Source organism: Tupaia chinensis, unplaced genomic scaffold (genome assembly GCF_000334495.1).
Source record: "Tupaia chinensis unplaced genomic scaffold, TupChi_1.0 Scaffold000364_1, whole genome shotgun sequence".
NCBI lineage: Eukaryota > Metazoa > Chordata > Mammalia > Scandentia > Tupaiidae > Tupaia > Tupaia belangeri.
In genome coordinates, this window is record NW_006159861.1 from 2,304,634 (window position 1) to 2,321,092 (window position 16,459).

Genomic DNA, 16,459 nt, shown 5'->3' on the forward strand with positions numbered 1-16,459 from the left:
GTCAAAGTCACCAAGAGTAAAACGTTCAAATTTGATTTTTGACCTGTATCTCTCATTTGTCCTTTTTAGCAAAAGTTACTTGGTAGAATTTCTCCTAAGTCCTGGCTCTGCCACTCCACATTGGTTAGGGATTGCAGGAATAGTACCCTCATGCTTGGGATCCTGGGGTTATAGAAAAGTGTGGGGACATGTTTAAGAGAGAGAATCTGAGGTGTGGGGACATGCTCTGAGCAAACACCACCTGCTCTTTTGGGGTTTGGCAGAACCTTGTAACTTGTCTTTCCCTGACCTTGGCTGCAGACAGAGCAAGGGTGGACATTGCTAGGTGCATGCCAACAGACACATCTGATGGACTTCAAGAAACATCTTGACCCCAATTAGTAAAGTCCAATCCCTGCTCTGCATCTGAAAGGTTCTTTAGCCTTCTCTGGGTGTGGTGGTGCACTCCTTATGGAGAAGTTCTTTAGTTCCTTCCCCACACCTAACAGCTAGTTCTCTGCATGAGAAAAGAAGATGAGATTTTCTCTTGATGGGATTATCGCCAAGGGATACACCTGGCCCAGTATTACTAAACCCTCATAGATTTGTTAACTGCTTCTTATTGTCTGTAACCTGGCAACCAATCTATGAAGTGTCATGAAACATACATGTGTAATGTCTCCTTGTACTATAAATAGAGGCCCAGTTTGTCTGGGTGGCTCGAGCAGCTCAAGCAGCAGCTCAAGTTGTTTGGGCTACCCAGACTCAGGCTGCCTGTGTCCATTTCCACTCTCTCCCTTTGTCTCATTCTCCCCATTTCCCCGGTCCTGGCAAGATGGAGGGCTTTCTCTTTCTTGTCTTCTTTCTCTTCCTCACCCAGCAGTCCTCTGATCATGATTCAGCCAGACCCAAGCCCTGGGGCAGACGCCAACAGAAAAGCATAATTTTTTTTTTTTTTAGAGAGAGAGAGAGTTTTGCTATAGGGCACATGCGCTGGCCAGAGAGACAGAGAGACAGAAATCACCCCACATAGAGAATGGCCTTGCTGTACTCCCTTCTCTTCCATTCTCCTTTTTGGACATGCATGCATACATGCCCTGTGTGAGTTAGGAAAGTGATTTTTAATACAGTCTCTCAGTCTGCAAATTTCAGAGAATTATGTTGATGGTTAAAGTCTGACCAGGCAAGGACCACCAGGAACAAACTTGTAGTCTGACAAAATCAAATTTATTGGCTCCATGCACAAAAACAGCACTCTGGAGGAGCTGTGGAATACTGCTTGGTGAAAGGGGAGGGGGTAGCCCCCTTTTTGAAAAATGTTCATTTTCTTCCTGAGAGAGAGAGTGTCACCCTCAATGGGGTCATCACGCCACAATCCTCCCCCGTCCCCCTGCAGCCAGTGGGATCACATACACCCAGCACATTCAGCAGACTCAGGATGCAAACCCAGAGCCTTCCCCGTGGCCTCTGGCCCTGCACCGCCACACAGGCCCCTATGCATGCCACCATGACCAGGCTGGACCCCTTCTGTAAGGCTTCATTCATTCTGAATCTGCGAGAAATGGGGAGCAGCTTTGCAGTTGCTGCTCTTTCTGAGTTGAGAGGATGATTCATGTGGATAAACCAGGGACTGAGGGCCAGGTGGTGACGCAGTGGAAACGTATCAGGACCCATGTGGGGAAGGTCCTGAGATCATGACCTGGGACCTCCTGGAGCATGCTCGGTTTGCAAGCCGGGAGCAGCCCAGGGTAGCTGAGGCCAGGAGTGCTTGACAATGCAAAGACCCTGTGGGGGTGCCCTCTCTCTTTCTCAGAAGAAAGAAATAAACGTTTAAAAACTAGATGCAGAATACAATTTATAAGGAAAAAAGAAAACCTTGGGCTGGAGTACTATCACGTGGCAGGGCAGCTTAGCAATTGCATACCCCAGTAATAGATGGTCGTAGAGAATCAGGTCTGGTCGCAGCGCTGACAATGAAGCAGTAGTTACTCAGAGAGGGACGGGTTTAGCGTCCCTCAGATGCAACACATCCTGCCTTTGGGAAAATAACGGTCCCTGGTAACGTAGCAGCTGGCTTTATCATGGCTGTCCTCCCAGACGGAGTGACTGCAGGGCTACTTCCCCCTTTTCCAGTCCAAGCTGGTTTTGCTCTTTCAGCCTCTAGAGATTGTTATTCGTCCATGACTAACATTCAACCCGGTATACCTCATTTCTGAGCATCCTGAGTTGGGTCTAAACATCACTCCATTTGTCAGTTTTTCTGTAGATGATGCATCTTTAAGGTTATATTTTCATAGACGAGTTTGGTTTCTCTTTAAATCGCTTTTGCTTTTTGTTGGTGCTTTTGGCAGACTTTGGGAATGATGGTGAGATAAGGAGGCTGTGCTTCCCCGATCCTTCGCTCGAGAGAAGAAATGACTAAGTTAGAATAGGGGTATGAAGTAGAATCTTAGTAAACAATTATCACCACAGGATGACTTTCACAGAACGCAACATAATATAATCAGTCTGCTACTAAGAATTAAAAATAATCCTAAACTACAAAAACAACAACAACAACAACAAAAATACCAGAGTATGCTCACCAGAGAGAGAGGGAGACAGAGATAACAAAAGTGAAAGTGAAACATCACCCCACACCACCACCACCCCAGGAGGGATGGCCATGCCACAATTCTTTCTCTTCCATTCTCCTCTTGGGATTTTGGGCATGTATGCATGTACCTGGCATGATTTTCAAGCCACCAGGTGTGGGACTTGAACTGCAGTCAGCTACATTAGAGTCCAGTGCCTTAACCACCATGAGACCTGCTGACCCCAGCAACACTTTTATTTTTTTAATGTCATAAAATTGGTGTCAACAGTGGCATTGTAGTTAAGGTGCTGGACTCCCATACAGCCAACTGCGGTTTGAGTTACGGATCCCAGGACTTGAAAATCACGTCGGGCACGTGTGTGTGCGTGCCCAAAATTCTGAGAGCAGAATGGAGGAGAAAGGATTGTGGCATGGCCTTTGTCCCTGGGGTGGGGGTGGGAGATGATTTCTCCCTTTCTCTCTCTCTGTTTCTCTCTGTCTCTCTTTGGCAAGTACATGAGCTCTGTGTGAGGGGAAAAAAAGTCATAGAATTGTCAGCTGCAAAATACTTCTCTCCATTTATACTTGTGAAATTCACTATCTGGTTCTTGCATAAAATAAATATTTTCAAAATTTAATACAAACTTCTTTGAACTGACACCTTGATTCTGGGAAATGCTGTGGCTCTCACATGTATTTGTCACCAAAGCAATTACTGTGAGTGCATTTTCAAGTAACAAATATAAAAGGTTGACAGTCATTGACATGGTCCAAATGTCCATCCACACAAAATTAAAATAGCAACAGTAACGAGAAAAACAATTCCGTCAATTAAATGAAGTTAAGGCCAGTCTGAGGAAGATGCTTAGTGAAGAAAATGGGGGGAAATGTATTCTCCAAAATAGAAGCTCCCGCTCTCCTACTCACCAAAATAGAAGCATATCCTTTGAAAATACTTGAGCTAAACATAAAAAGGAGAACGTATGACCATAAAAAAAAAAAAGGGTGAAAAGAGAGCCATGGACTTCTTTTAAAAAGTATGTATTACAAGACTAATCTATGCATACAGCCAGATTTAGAACTCGTCGGTAGTTACATCACGGGTAAAAACTTCTCAGGCAGAATTCCAAAATAATTTTTGATGGGAGAATTTGCTTATATCAGCACATTGGTTCAACTGAAATTCACTGCTACAGTTTTAAAAAAAAGGGAAGTAAAAAAACCCTTGAAAGATGTGGAGAATTTAAAAACTCTGTAATGCCCTAGAAATCTGATGGAAATACTCTTAAATCAGTTTAACTACAAAATGACTTTCTGTTTTAAACTCCTTATTTATTTTGTTATCCATGTTTCCAACAAATCAAATGCAGACCTTGTAAAGGAAATCGCAGTCTACTGGAAGAAAATTAGAAAGGTCACAAAGTGCATTTGGGGATATATACATACATATATATATACACACACACACACACACACACACACACATATATACACACACACACACACACACACACACACATATATATAGCTACCTTTGTCTTATGTACTTTTAAAATAATAATTATCCATTTTTAAGATGTAAACATTTTCTAATTGTCGCAGGGCACATGCGCTCACCAGAGAGAGAGAAAGAGGGCAAAAGCACACCCCAGAGGGTGTGACCACAACTCCAGTTCTCCAGCCCCTCGGGATCTGGGCATGCTTGCTGTAGTGGGGCCTCTGGGGCTCGGACGTGAACTGTTGCCAGGCATGTGAGATTCAGATCCTTCCCACAGAGCTTAACTGCTGCTCTACACGGCCAGCCACAACTTCAATATTTGAAATACAAAAGCATTTTTTTTTCATTTTCATAGCTTTTATCTTCATGTATCTGTAGATGAGTTGTATATATTTTCCTAAGTAGTATATATTTTCAGTGAGATTGCTCACTGCCATGTATAAAGCTAGAAACTGCAGACGTCATGTCTTCTTCTTTTTTTTGGAGAAGTTTTTGCTATAGGGTGCGTGCGCTCACCAGACAGACAGAGACAGAGAGACAGAAAGCGAGAAATCACCCCCCGGGAGGGATGGCCATGCTGCAATCCCTTATCCTCCATTCTCCTCTCGGGATCTTGAGCACGCATGCACACGCGCCCAGCGTGAGTTTAAGCCACTGGGTCCAGGACTCGAACCGCCGTTGACTACATGGGAGTCCAGAAACATAGCCATTACGCTAACTGCTGGTCCCAGATGTCTTCTGATGAAAGAGAAGCTAGATCTCAAGGTCCTTAAAATAGTATTAGTTTTTTCTTCAACAGAATGAGAAACCACTTAGGGTTTCTAAGCTAAAAATAAAGTATATCAATAAAGAAGGTTTAGCTGAAGAAAATGAGTTACTTCCAATGAGTTGTTTTCACACGCCCTTATTCTGTCTCGTTATTACTGACTTTTAGCTTCAGCCTGTCAGACAAGGATGTTCAGGACATATGAAAGCTACTTGGTGGATAGTCTTGAATCTGTAGGGGGCACCAATAGTGAACGTCTACAGTCGGAGGGTTGCAGCAGGTAGGGTAGCCCAGAGCAGCCCACCAGCGCAATATTCAGCAAAGACATTTCATAGGCAAATTTTAAGCTGTTTTCACTTTTGTAATAACTCTTTATCAATCTTTTTTTTCTTTTCTGTTTTCTTTCCCTTTTTTCATTTGCCAGAGGGCACATGTGCTTGCCAGGAAGAGACAGAGAAGGAGAAACCACCCCTAAGTGGGGCATGGTTACACCACAAACCCTTCTCCATTTCTCCAACCTGCTGGGATTTGGATCACACACACACCCATACCCAGCATGTTTTTCAAGCCTCAGGACTGGGATTCAAACCACAGTTGGCCATGTAGAATGTGGTTCCCTTAACCATTAGGTCGCAGAGTTAACGCAACATTTCAGTTTTTAATAATGGCAGATAACCTACTCAATGTAGCCCATAAGGTTAGGTAAGACTGAGAAACTTACTGCCTGTAGTAGGAGTGAGGGTAAAATCTGAGAACCACCTCAGGAATGGACAACTTCACTCGTGAAGTACACACTACATACACACTACATTCATTTGGAGGGCTGTGGATCTACGGATATTGGGTTACATCACGAATTTTGGATAGTACCTGAGCTTATTGCTTCAGTAGTAAACTGTGACTCTGAACGTGATGGTTTTTCTGAGTTCTGTGAAGTTCTCTAGTGAATAATTGAACCCAATGGTGGAATTGGGTATCAGGGTATCAACAATCACTATTTTGATGCATTCATCACATATTCCTTTTTTTTTTTTTTTTGACATAGGGTGTGTGCTCTCACCAGAGCCAAACAGAGAGAGAGAGAAAGTGAGGGAGGATGGCACACTGCAATCCCTTCTTCTCCTCTTTTAACCCAATTTATGTATTTAATTGTATCTCTTATAAACATGGTTGTTGAGGTGCTTGGTCTCTTAAAAGATAGACCAGAAGAGAGATGTCAGGGAGAGCTGGGAGTTTCTGTCCTGAGCTGGCATGGAGTCTGGATCTTCTGGCAGAGTGATCTGCTTCTAGAATAATGAACCAGCTGCCGCGTTTTTCACTTAAGAGCCCTGAATGCAGCAGTGCAGGTGTCAGCCTCTTCCCTCAGTGCAAAACATCCCTGGGAAACAGCAGTAACCAACTTGACTCCATTTTAAAAGAGCACTAAAAGCTCACGCTCACCTCTCCTGGTCTCTTCAAGCATCCCAGGGGTCAGCAGCAGACATTCTTCACGATCATTTCTCAGACAAGGAGAGCACAGCATAGAGACCAGCTGACATGACTGATGGACGAGCTGGACCAGCAGGTCAGCCCGGGGCTCCTTCATCTTACTCCAGCACTTTCCTCCGGGACCATGACCTTTTTCCTTAACTCCACCTGGAAAATGGGTTAGTCCTGTAGCCAGAACATTCCACTGCCCCTTCCCAAACCCAGATACGCAGTGGGCACTGCGCGAGGAAAGTGCCGCGTTCTAAGGCCCTCCAGACATCATCTGCTCTGAGTAAAATGGAGCTCCGACCTTGGCGTTGGCCATGAATGCCTGAGCGTAGAGGCTCAATTCAGCTGTCCATCTTCCTAGTGGCTTACCATAAGAAAGTCAGAGTTCATCATTCTCATGTGCGTGTGCCTGTGTGTGAGATGAAGCCTTCTAATAAGTGGTGATTGGAGGGAATGAACTCCTGAAGTGATACATAAACATGGTTTCATCATCAGTGTTGCATGGGGGCACACTGCTCTTACTGCTGAAGATATAATATTAGCAATATGTAGTTTCTTTATCCAAAGAGCTCAAACTCTAATATCCACACTGGGTGAGGAACTATATAAATAACTATAATTCAAAGCAGCAAATAAGGTTTCCTATAGATAAGAATAAACAAAGGAAATAATGCCAGGAGTATGAGAAATGGCTTTATGAAGAATCTTTATTGGATGTTCTTATCTACACAGAGACGTTAGAGGAGACAGCGGAGGGAGGTGACTAGTACTCCTACTTTAGGAACGAGAGCCTCGGCCGTCAGTTGTTTAGCCCACATTCATACAGCCAGAGGCTTCTAGAGTCATTTTTCTCACTCAAGGAATCAAACTTCAAATGCAGAGTCAATCCTGGATTCTACTTTAGAGAACTGCCTTCTGTTTCTTTCTTTCTTTCTTTTTTTTAAGAGAGGTTTTTGCTATAGGGCATATGCATTTGCCAGAGAGTCAGAAAGCAAGAAATCACTCCCCCACCCCCTCCTCCACCAGGCAGGATTGCCACACCACAATCCCTTCTTGTCCATTCTCCTCACCGGATCTTGGGCATGCGTGCACATGCACCCAGCACGAGTTTTTGGTTTTTTTTTTTTTTTAAGAGAGGTTTTTGCTATAGGGCATATGCATTTGCCAGAGAGACAGAAAGCGAGAAATCCCCCTCCAGGGGGGATGGCCACACCGTAATCCTTTCTCCTCCATTCTCCTCTGGGGATCTTGGGCACTCATGCACACATCCCCAGTGTGAGTTCAAGCCACTGGGTCTGGGACTCGAATCATGATCGACTACATGGGAGTCCAGCAACATAGCCATTACTCCATTACTGGTTCCAACTCAGCATGAGTTTTAAGCCGCTGAGTCTGGGACTCCAACCATAGTCAACTACGTGGGAGTCCAGAGACGTAACCATTATGCCATCTGCTGGCCCCACTGTCTTCTATTTCTAACCAGTTCACTGACTTAAATGAGTGATTTTTAAAACATGGTAATTGCATCCTCTGGAGGAAAAAAAATAGGATTGTTAGAAATGTCATAACATATTTTCCTATACAAAAATGTGTCATGACGTTCCCAACAAACTCATGTATTGATGTTCCTAAATTATGAAGTCTGTTTAAGCTGTAATATTTGTCGTCTACCAAAATAACATTAGAAGTTTCCATTGGCAAATTACATAGGAAGAAAATAAGAATTGTATCTTCCATGAAGAAACCATGAAACCCTATTTCCTAGGCAACCTACAACTCAGAAAAATCACACCCAGACATATTATTTTGGAAGACTGACATTAGATAAATAATATCCAGGCTGAGGAAAAAATCCAATAGAGGCAAAAGGCTATATACTTTTTTCCTCCTTTTTCTTCTTTTAATTTCGAGCTTACTCAGTGCTCCTCACTCCAGTGGTAGCAAGAAGAACCTGGAGCTGCTGCTTCATCCCGCGCCGTGCGTGGGCGATTATGGAGGAGGATGGCTGTCTGTCAAAAGCAGATGCCCACAAAACATCTGAAAATATAAAACTGCTTGTTCCACGATGATTGCTTGGGTTTATCTGCCTGGCCCAGACAGCCCGGATGACAGCCACTGAAAATCGAACGGGACAGTGGTATTGAAATGTAGTATTGAAAACAGCCTTTTAATTTTTAATTGACTGTGTTAACTGATTTCGCTTCATTCTTCCAAGTAGGCTCTTGAAAATTAATCACTGATTTTATAAAATAGTGCTTATATTCAACATTATTCCATTATTAGCATGGAGAGCACTTACTATTCACTTCGTTACTAGTTTTAGCTCACATTCATGCAACCAAGGGGTGATGGAATCTTTTTTTGTAAACTCAAGTCATCAAAATTCAAATTAGCTTTAAATATTAATATTATAAGCTGTATTGTTCTTAACTGTTGTTAAACGTGGTGTGTTTAATTCATTTTTTTTTTTCATTGCCGGAGGGTACTTGAGCTTGCCAGAGAGGGTATGTGATCTTGACAAAGGTAGAGTGAAAGAAAAAGAGAGAAGGAGAAAGCACCCCACAGGGGCGTGGTCACACCACAATCCCTTCTCTTCTATTTCTCAGTCCTCTCAGAGTTTGGAGCGTGCACACACAAACGGCCAGGGCCAGGATTCAAACCACCACAGACCTTAACCACTAGACTACAAGTGGCTGGTATGTTTAAATTCTAAGACGTAAATACTTCATCTTAGTAATAATGCATGCACATAGAACTTGTACAGTTATTTTAAAAACCTAGCCATACTAGGCTATTATTATTATTATAAAATTATATGCAGTCACAAAACTTCTGAAATAATTAAATGTAAGTTTTACACTTGCGTAGAGAGATGAATAAACGCTATAAATATATTATCTGAGTAATATCCATGTAGAATTGTAGGCTCTGCAAAATTTTCTTTGTGACGCCGATAGTATATGAAACAAATAGACACATATAAAATAATTAGCAGAGATTGCTCTCACTCTGCATCCCTGATAAAATATGGTTTATAGAAAGGTAAATAAGTAAAATGACTACATGCAAATAAAAGTGTGTGGAGTTGCCACAATCTATACTAATTTTATTTGCCGCTCTTTTCTTTTTTTTTTTAGGGATTTTTGGTATAGAGTGTGTGCGCTCACCAGAGAGACAGAGAGACAGAAAGCAAAATTTCACCCCCCATTGGGGGGTGGCCATGCTGCAATCTTCTCCTCTTGGGATCTTGGGCATTCACAAACACACACCCAGCATGGGTTTTAAACCACCAGGTCCGGGACTCGAACCGCAGTCAACTATATGGGAGTCCAGCAACATACCATTATGCCATCTACTGGTCTCATTATTTGTCATTCTTCTTATGTTTCACATTTTTTAACAAGACAACTTAGTATTTTAGAGAAATTTCCAGTCAAACTGATTATTTACACTTTTGAAAATATGTGGGTTTAAAGTCTAATTAACACATAGCAGCTTTTAGTTTATTTCCTTGACAGAATTAATTTTTAAATACTTGAACTCTCCATTTATCTACTAGTCTACTAAAATGACTAACAATATTAGGGAAGAGTGGTATAAATATCTGTATTAATTATGCATTAATCACCACAAGGGTTCAGCTGCTGAACAGATTCATAAAACAAAAACACCTTATTCCCAGGGAAGAGCTTTATTACAACTAAAAACAAGAGCAAGAGACAAATACGTGCTGAAAGTGGCCCACAGTCACAGCTGCGGTGATCTGTCTTCTGAGAGCAGGAGCTGGAGGATGTGCTTTGACTCCGATACAGAAGCAGCACCTGTAACGTCAGGAAGTCCAGCGTCCACTCGTTACGAGGGAGGAAGGAGTCTTACCGCTAGTTGGTCACTTTTTAAGATGTAACATACAAAATTGATTTAACAAAAGTAACCAGTAAAGTCAAACAGGCACTTACATTAAAAACAAAAACTGACTAGAATTTTATCTGACATTACTTAGAGTAATCTACCTGCAGTTCATTAGACTGAGCTCTATTGCTGTGACGAATACAGCCCATAGGACCAGTAGTTAGTATAATGGCTATGTCACTGAACTCCCAGTAGTCGACCACAGTTCGAGTGCCGGACCTGGTGGCTTAAACTCACACCGGGCACATGTGTGTGCATGCCCAAGATTCTAAGAGGAGAATGGAGGAGAAAGGATTTCGGCATGGCCATCCCCTTGGAGGGTGATTTCTTGCTTTCTTTGTCTCTCTCTGTCTTTCTGGCAAGTGCATGCACCTTATAGCAAAAACCTTTAAAAAAAAAAATACAGCCCATGCACAGGTGTGGAGGAATGGTCTATACATTGTTCAATTGTTCATTGAATACTACTATATATATATATATATGTTTGTACACACACACACACATATACATATATACATTAAACTTGAAAAAGATCTAAGCAACGATGCCCAGGTAGACTTTATTTGTGTCGATCTTTTGGAAGAGGTTGTCTAAGAGAGGAATATGCAGCTCTGGCTCATGAGACTTGGAATGAACCCAGCCTAGACTCTACTGGACAGCAAGTCTCCTCCACTCCTCTTCAGACATCAGGTTGGCTTTCTGCACTGGTTTGGAAAGTTCTCTGGGTAATACGACATGCCAGTACTTGTAGGACTCACTGAAGTACTTGTCCCAGTAGCTCATCTGCTAGTGAGCCACCCTGCTGGTCACTACGGAATGGGAACAACCAGAGCCCGAGGGCAGCAAGGCCACCCTGCTGGTCACTATGGAATGGGAATGACCAGAGCCAGAGAGCAGCGAGGCAGGCCACACATCCCCATAGGTCCACAGCAGCAAGTGGACCGAGCCCAGCCCGTGGAGGTATATTCTAAGCAAATTCCTCCTATCTGACCATCTGTAATGTGTTTTCTAATGCCAATAGCCAGTCATCTGATTATTCTATGCCAGCTGGGCATCCCACAACTCAATTCAATTCCAACACTATTTGGAGTTAGTTCAGACCCCGTGGGTTAAGGGTACAATCCCACAAAACTGCTCTTAGACACCCACTGCAAATGGAGTAATAAAGCTCTTTTTGTTTGTTTGTTTGTTTTCTCCAGAGGTTTATGCTATAGGACGCAAGTGCTCGCCAGAAAGACAGAGAGAAACAAAAAGCGAGAAATCACCCCCCAGGAGGTATGGCCACGCCGCAATCCCTTCTCCTCCATTCTCCCCTCAGGATCCTGGCCAAGCATGCACACATGCCCAGAGTGAGTTTAAGCCACCAGGTCCAGAACTCAAATCGCAGTCGGCTACGTGGGAGTCCAGCGACATAGTCATTATGCCAACTGCTAGTCCCTCACAAAGCTATTTTTATATTTCTACCCAACTACCTTCAAATTTTGGAGCTCCCACAGTTCCATTAAGATTTGATAAAATTTTGGGAACCAGCAGTTAGCGTGATGGCTATGTTGCTGGACTCCCACGTAGTCGACCGCGGTTCGCGTCCCGGACCTGGTGGCTTAAAACTCACGCCAGGCGCGTGTGTGTGCATGCCCAAGATCCCGAGAGGAGAATGGAGGAGAAGGGATTGCAGCGTGACCATCCCTCCTGCGGGATGAGTTATTGCTTTCTGTCTCTATGTCTCTGTCTGGCGAGCGCACACGCCCTATAGCAAAAATCTCTCAAAAAGAAAAAAAAAAGATTTGATAAAATTTTCTAGAATGACTCACAAAATTCAGCAAAGTGCTCCATTTACTATTGCAGATTCAACTCAGCCGAACGGTAAAAATGATTAGTGCAAAGTACGGGGACAGGGATGGGGCAGCGCTCTCCCGCCTTCCTTGGGTACGCTACCTCTCCAGCACATTGCTGTGTTCACCAATGTAAAAGCTCTCTCAGTTGTATTATTCACAAAATTTTATAACCCCATCTTTAACTCCTCTCTCTTCACTGGAGAGCAGGGTGGACTTGAAAGTTCCAGCCCCCTAATCACATAGTGATCAGCCCCGGTTCAGAAGCTGTCCAGGGTTCTTCAATAAAGAATGACTGTTACTAAAGGGGAAATCCCAAAGACTTCAGGACCTTTGTGCCAGGAAGTTGAGGCAAAAACCAAACTTCTGTTGTTGCATTACCAACAGAAATAACTGACTGTGAGTCATTTATAAAGAAATGGAGGTGTATTCAACTCATGGTTTGGCAATCTGAAGTCCTGAGGCCAACTCGGGTAAGGTTACAATATGGCGAATCTTGAGCAGAGGAGCTGTCCTTGTTTCTGCCTATCTTTGCCTTACTTACGCTCTTATAAACCCACCAGAACACAATCAAAGGGGCCAAGGCAACTCAAGGGCCCCAACCTGAGACACCATGAGGGGATTACGTTTTCACGGAAGACTTTGTGATGTAATCGAGTTCCAACATATGAAACTGGGGGGGCAGAGGGACAACAAAACTACAGTATCCCATCTTTGGCCCCCAAATTCACATACTTCTCCCATACAAAGCACCTCTGGGGTACCCAAGTCTCAACTCATTCCTGCACCAACTACTAAGGTCAAAGTTTCACTGAGACTCGAGACAAACTCTTCCTATGAACCTGTGGAGTACATTGGTGGAACAGGTATGAGTAGAATTTCCATTACACAAGAAAGGAGCAATAGGCCCAGAAATCTGAAGCCCCAAGGGCAGACATTTAATCGTGGACCTCTATGTGCCACATCCCGGGCACACAGAGGGGCTGGGCCATCGATGGAGGGGCTGGGCCCTCGATGTACTAGGCAGCCTTGCCCCCCCCCCACCCCGCCCCACCCCGACCTGCTGGGCTCAGCTCCTGCTTTGCTTTAGCTCTCTCCAGTTGGCTGGTGTGAAATTAGGCAGTCCTTTGCTTAAGTTTTCAGGCCTGCCTTTATCATTTATTTATTTATCTATTTCTTTCTTTATTTATTTTTGGACAGATTTTTGCTATAGGGAATGTGTGCTTGCCAGAAAGACAGAAAGAGAGACAGAGACAGAAAGGGAGAAATCATCTCCAAGGGGAAATGGCCACGCCACTATCTCTTCTCCTCCATTCTCCTCTCGGGATCCTGGGCACATGAGTTTAAGCCACTGGGTCTGAGACTTGAACCGCTTGACTACATGGGAGTCCAGTGACAGCCATTACACCAACTGCTGGTCCCAAGGTCTCTAGGCCTTTAAATGACCCTCTGAAATCTAGAAAGAGGCTACCATATCCTCACAACTCCTGTGTTCCCAGCTCCTGCAGGGGCATCTCCGTGTGTGCCCACATGGCAGTTGCTGCTGCTGCCAAGACCTACAGCCTGCTCCCTTCAGACTGGCAGCTGCCCTGGGGGCTGCCTGAGTCACTGCAGCAGGAGCCAGCCACTGCCCTGGGATGTGGGGACTTGGACAGTGTACTGGTCCCCAATCGCTATTACCAAATAACTCTAAAAGACTAATGTCCTGCTCCTGAAATAACTCATAAGCTGTCAGATGAAATATTGTTCAGATTTAATTAACTTATTTTATAGCATTGGCTATGGGTCAGAATGATAGAGAACTTTGGAAAGAAGAGCGTAGTCGATCCAGATGGGCTGAGAGGAACTGTAGTATGCAGGACACCGTCACTGAGAAGGCAGCAAACACAGGCTCATTTGTTCAAAATACATGCACTGTATATCTGCACATAACCAGAAAATTGACTGATCTTTTATTAGAAGCAAGGAAGTTTAGCCAACAGATCAAAGCTAACATATGATTCGTAATCATTGTCAGTGACGAAGAGTAACAACACACTTAGAGGGTGTACGTTTCAGGATCCCTCAGCTGGTAGAGCGGAGGGAGCTCGAAGACTCTGAGGTGAGAGCTGGCAACAACTGCTGTGCTTAGCTTCCCATGTCAACCAGCAAATGTGTGCCAGTGAATAAAGAGCTCTGCATGTGTCAACTGTGAGAAGGGGACAAACGAATGGAAGCTCAAAGCGTAGTTACTCACACAGGAATGTGTGTATTCTTTAGTCATTTCAACACAGGAACTACCACAGGAAGAGCACTAAACTAGTGTGAGGAAGCTTTACAAAACACTTAACCTGAGAAGGACTAGCTGATTTTGTAACTGTGAAACATGTGTTTATTATGGACTAAGAGTAAGTTTTATTACGTATAAAGCTATGGTTATAAGCAAAACAAGAGCTTGTGTCAAGTCCTTGTGGAAGACCAGGATTGGCCCTCTACCCAATGTATTTTCACCGTCAATAAGTCTTAGGGCCTTAAGTATCTACCATAATTCTTTCCTTACCTCTGCTTTCTCATCTCCTCTCTCTTCTCTCCCTTTTTTCTCCTTTTGTCCTGTTAATGTTGAATGCAGTTCTAATCTACAAGCATTATCTTTTCGGGATACTCTGTTAAGCCACATCAGTAACCCCTTAAAGGGCTTCAGTACTTCCCAACAAAGGAGAGAGTACTAGTTTGATAAATTCAAAATACAGAAGATAAAAGAGGTCGATAGTATAAGACTACAAAGAGAGAGAGAAAGGGAAAGTGAGAAACCACCTCCCAGCAGGGAAGGCCACTCGGCAATACTTTTTCCTCCATTCTCCTCTTGAGATATTGAGTACACACATGTGCCTAGCATGTTTTTTGAGCCACTAGATTGGGGACCCTAACTGTGGGTCAGTCATGTGGGATCCAGTGCCTTAACTGCTACTTCACCTGTGGTCCCAAGCTTTTGATGACAGAAGAACTAGAGAGTGCTGAAAGAAGGGTGTATGTTGAAGACAAGCTTTATGTACCTCATTTTTCATCCAAACACATACTAGATATTGGAAAAATAGAACCCCACTGAAATCTGAGATTAATGAAATGTGATCACTGGCTTACTGCTACTCTCTTGAGTAGGAGACATTTAGATCACCTCTGATGTGCATCTATCCTCTCTCCTTCCTATAAGATAAGATTTTGTTGCATACACTCGCTTCCTGACATTTATCAATGTTATATCAATTTATTTAGTATCTATATTTCCTCCAGAGAGTAAACTTCAGGATGAGAGACCAATGACTATTTGTCAACGTAGCATTTAGGACAGAACTTGGAACTCCGCTAAGAAAAAAGAGAAAAGAGTCCTGCTTGACAGTTTCTAGGCAATTAAAGGGATCTCATACAGCAAAATACACAGGAAGTTATGGTTAGATTTGCAGTATACAGAGTACTTCAATAGTGCCAGTTCACACAGTGACCTATGCTAATGATAAGGCAGAGCTTTCACGATATTTATGTACTGCTTTGTTGATATTCACAAGTCATTTTTTTAAGTTTGGCTATAGAGTGTGTGTTCTTGCTGGAGAGAGACAGAGACGGAGAGAGAGGGAGAAGGAAAGTGAGAAATCAACTCCAGGAGAGATGGTCACAGCACAACCCCTTCTCAGTTTGGGATTTGGGGTATGCACACACACACACCTGGCATGTATTTTGAAGCTGAGTCCAGGATGTGAACCATGTAGTCAGGTATGTGGGATCCAGTCACTTTAACCACCTTGCTACTGGTTGTCCCCAATATTAATATTTCTTTGTCTTCAGTTGATTATACATCAAGCCCATTAAGTATCCCTAAACAGAATAAATAGGTAATATTTATCTCATATGAAAAATGTCTTATTCTTTAAAGCCACAGTGATAACATTACAATTAAGTGCATTGTTATTAAATATTGATTTGCTATGAAATAATGAAAGCACTGATTTCTATAAATTATTTGAATGGTACTACTAGAAGAGACACAGTGTCATAGAAATATCACAACACTTAAGAGTCTGTCAGAAGTAAATCTGAAACCAAGTTCTAATTACAAACCACCCATTTCAGGAAAGATTATCCAACTTTTCACATTTTTTTTCCTCATTTATAAGAACAGGGATGCATTTCCTTCTGACAGGGCTTTTCATGGGACTCATAAATGAATGTCAGGGATGGTAAATGTCTCGGTCCTGACACAGGATCCGAAGCTTGAATCTGCAGATGATCAAAAGCTAGTGATGTAATTTTATTGAGTTTTTTGTAATCCAATTTGTTAATGAAGAAGCCAATGAAAGCAATGCTTTTAAGAGAAGGCAAAGCTGGAGATATTGACGTGAGAGTCATTCACATGGACATGAAAATTGAAGTAGGCAGAGAAGCCAAGGGAA

The 16,459-nt window shown here is 43.0% G+C and overlaps 1 pseudogene; it reads right to left on the reverse strand.

The window, feature by feature from the left end:
• Positions 1-10,762: 10,762 nt before the first annotated feature.
• Positions 10,763-13,549, reverse strand: LOC102477038 (cyclin-dependent kinases regulatory subunit 2 pseudogene; annotated as a pseudogene).
• Positions 13,550-16,459: the final 2,910 nt, after the last annotated feature.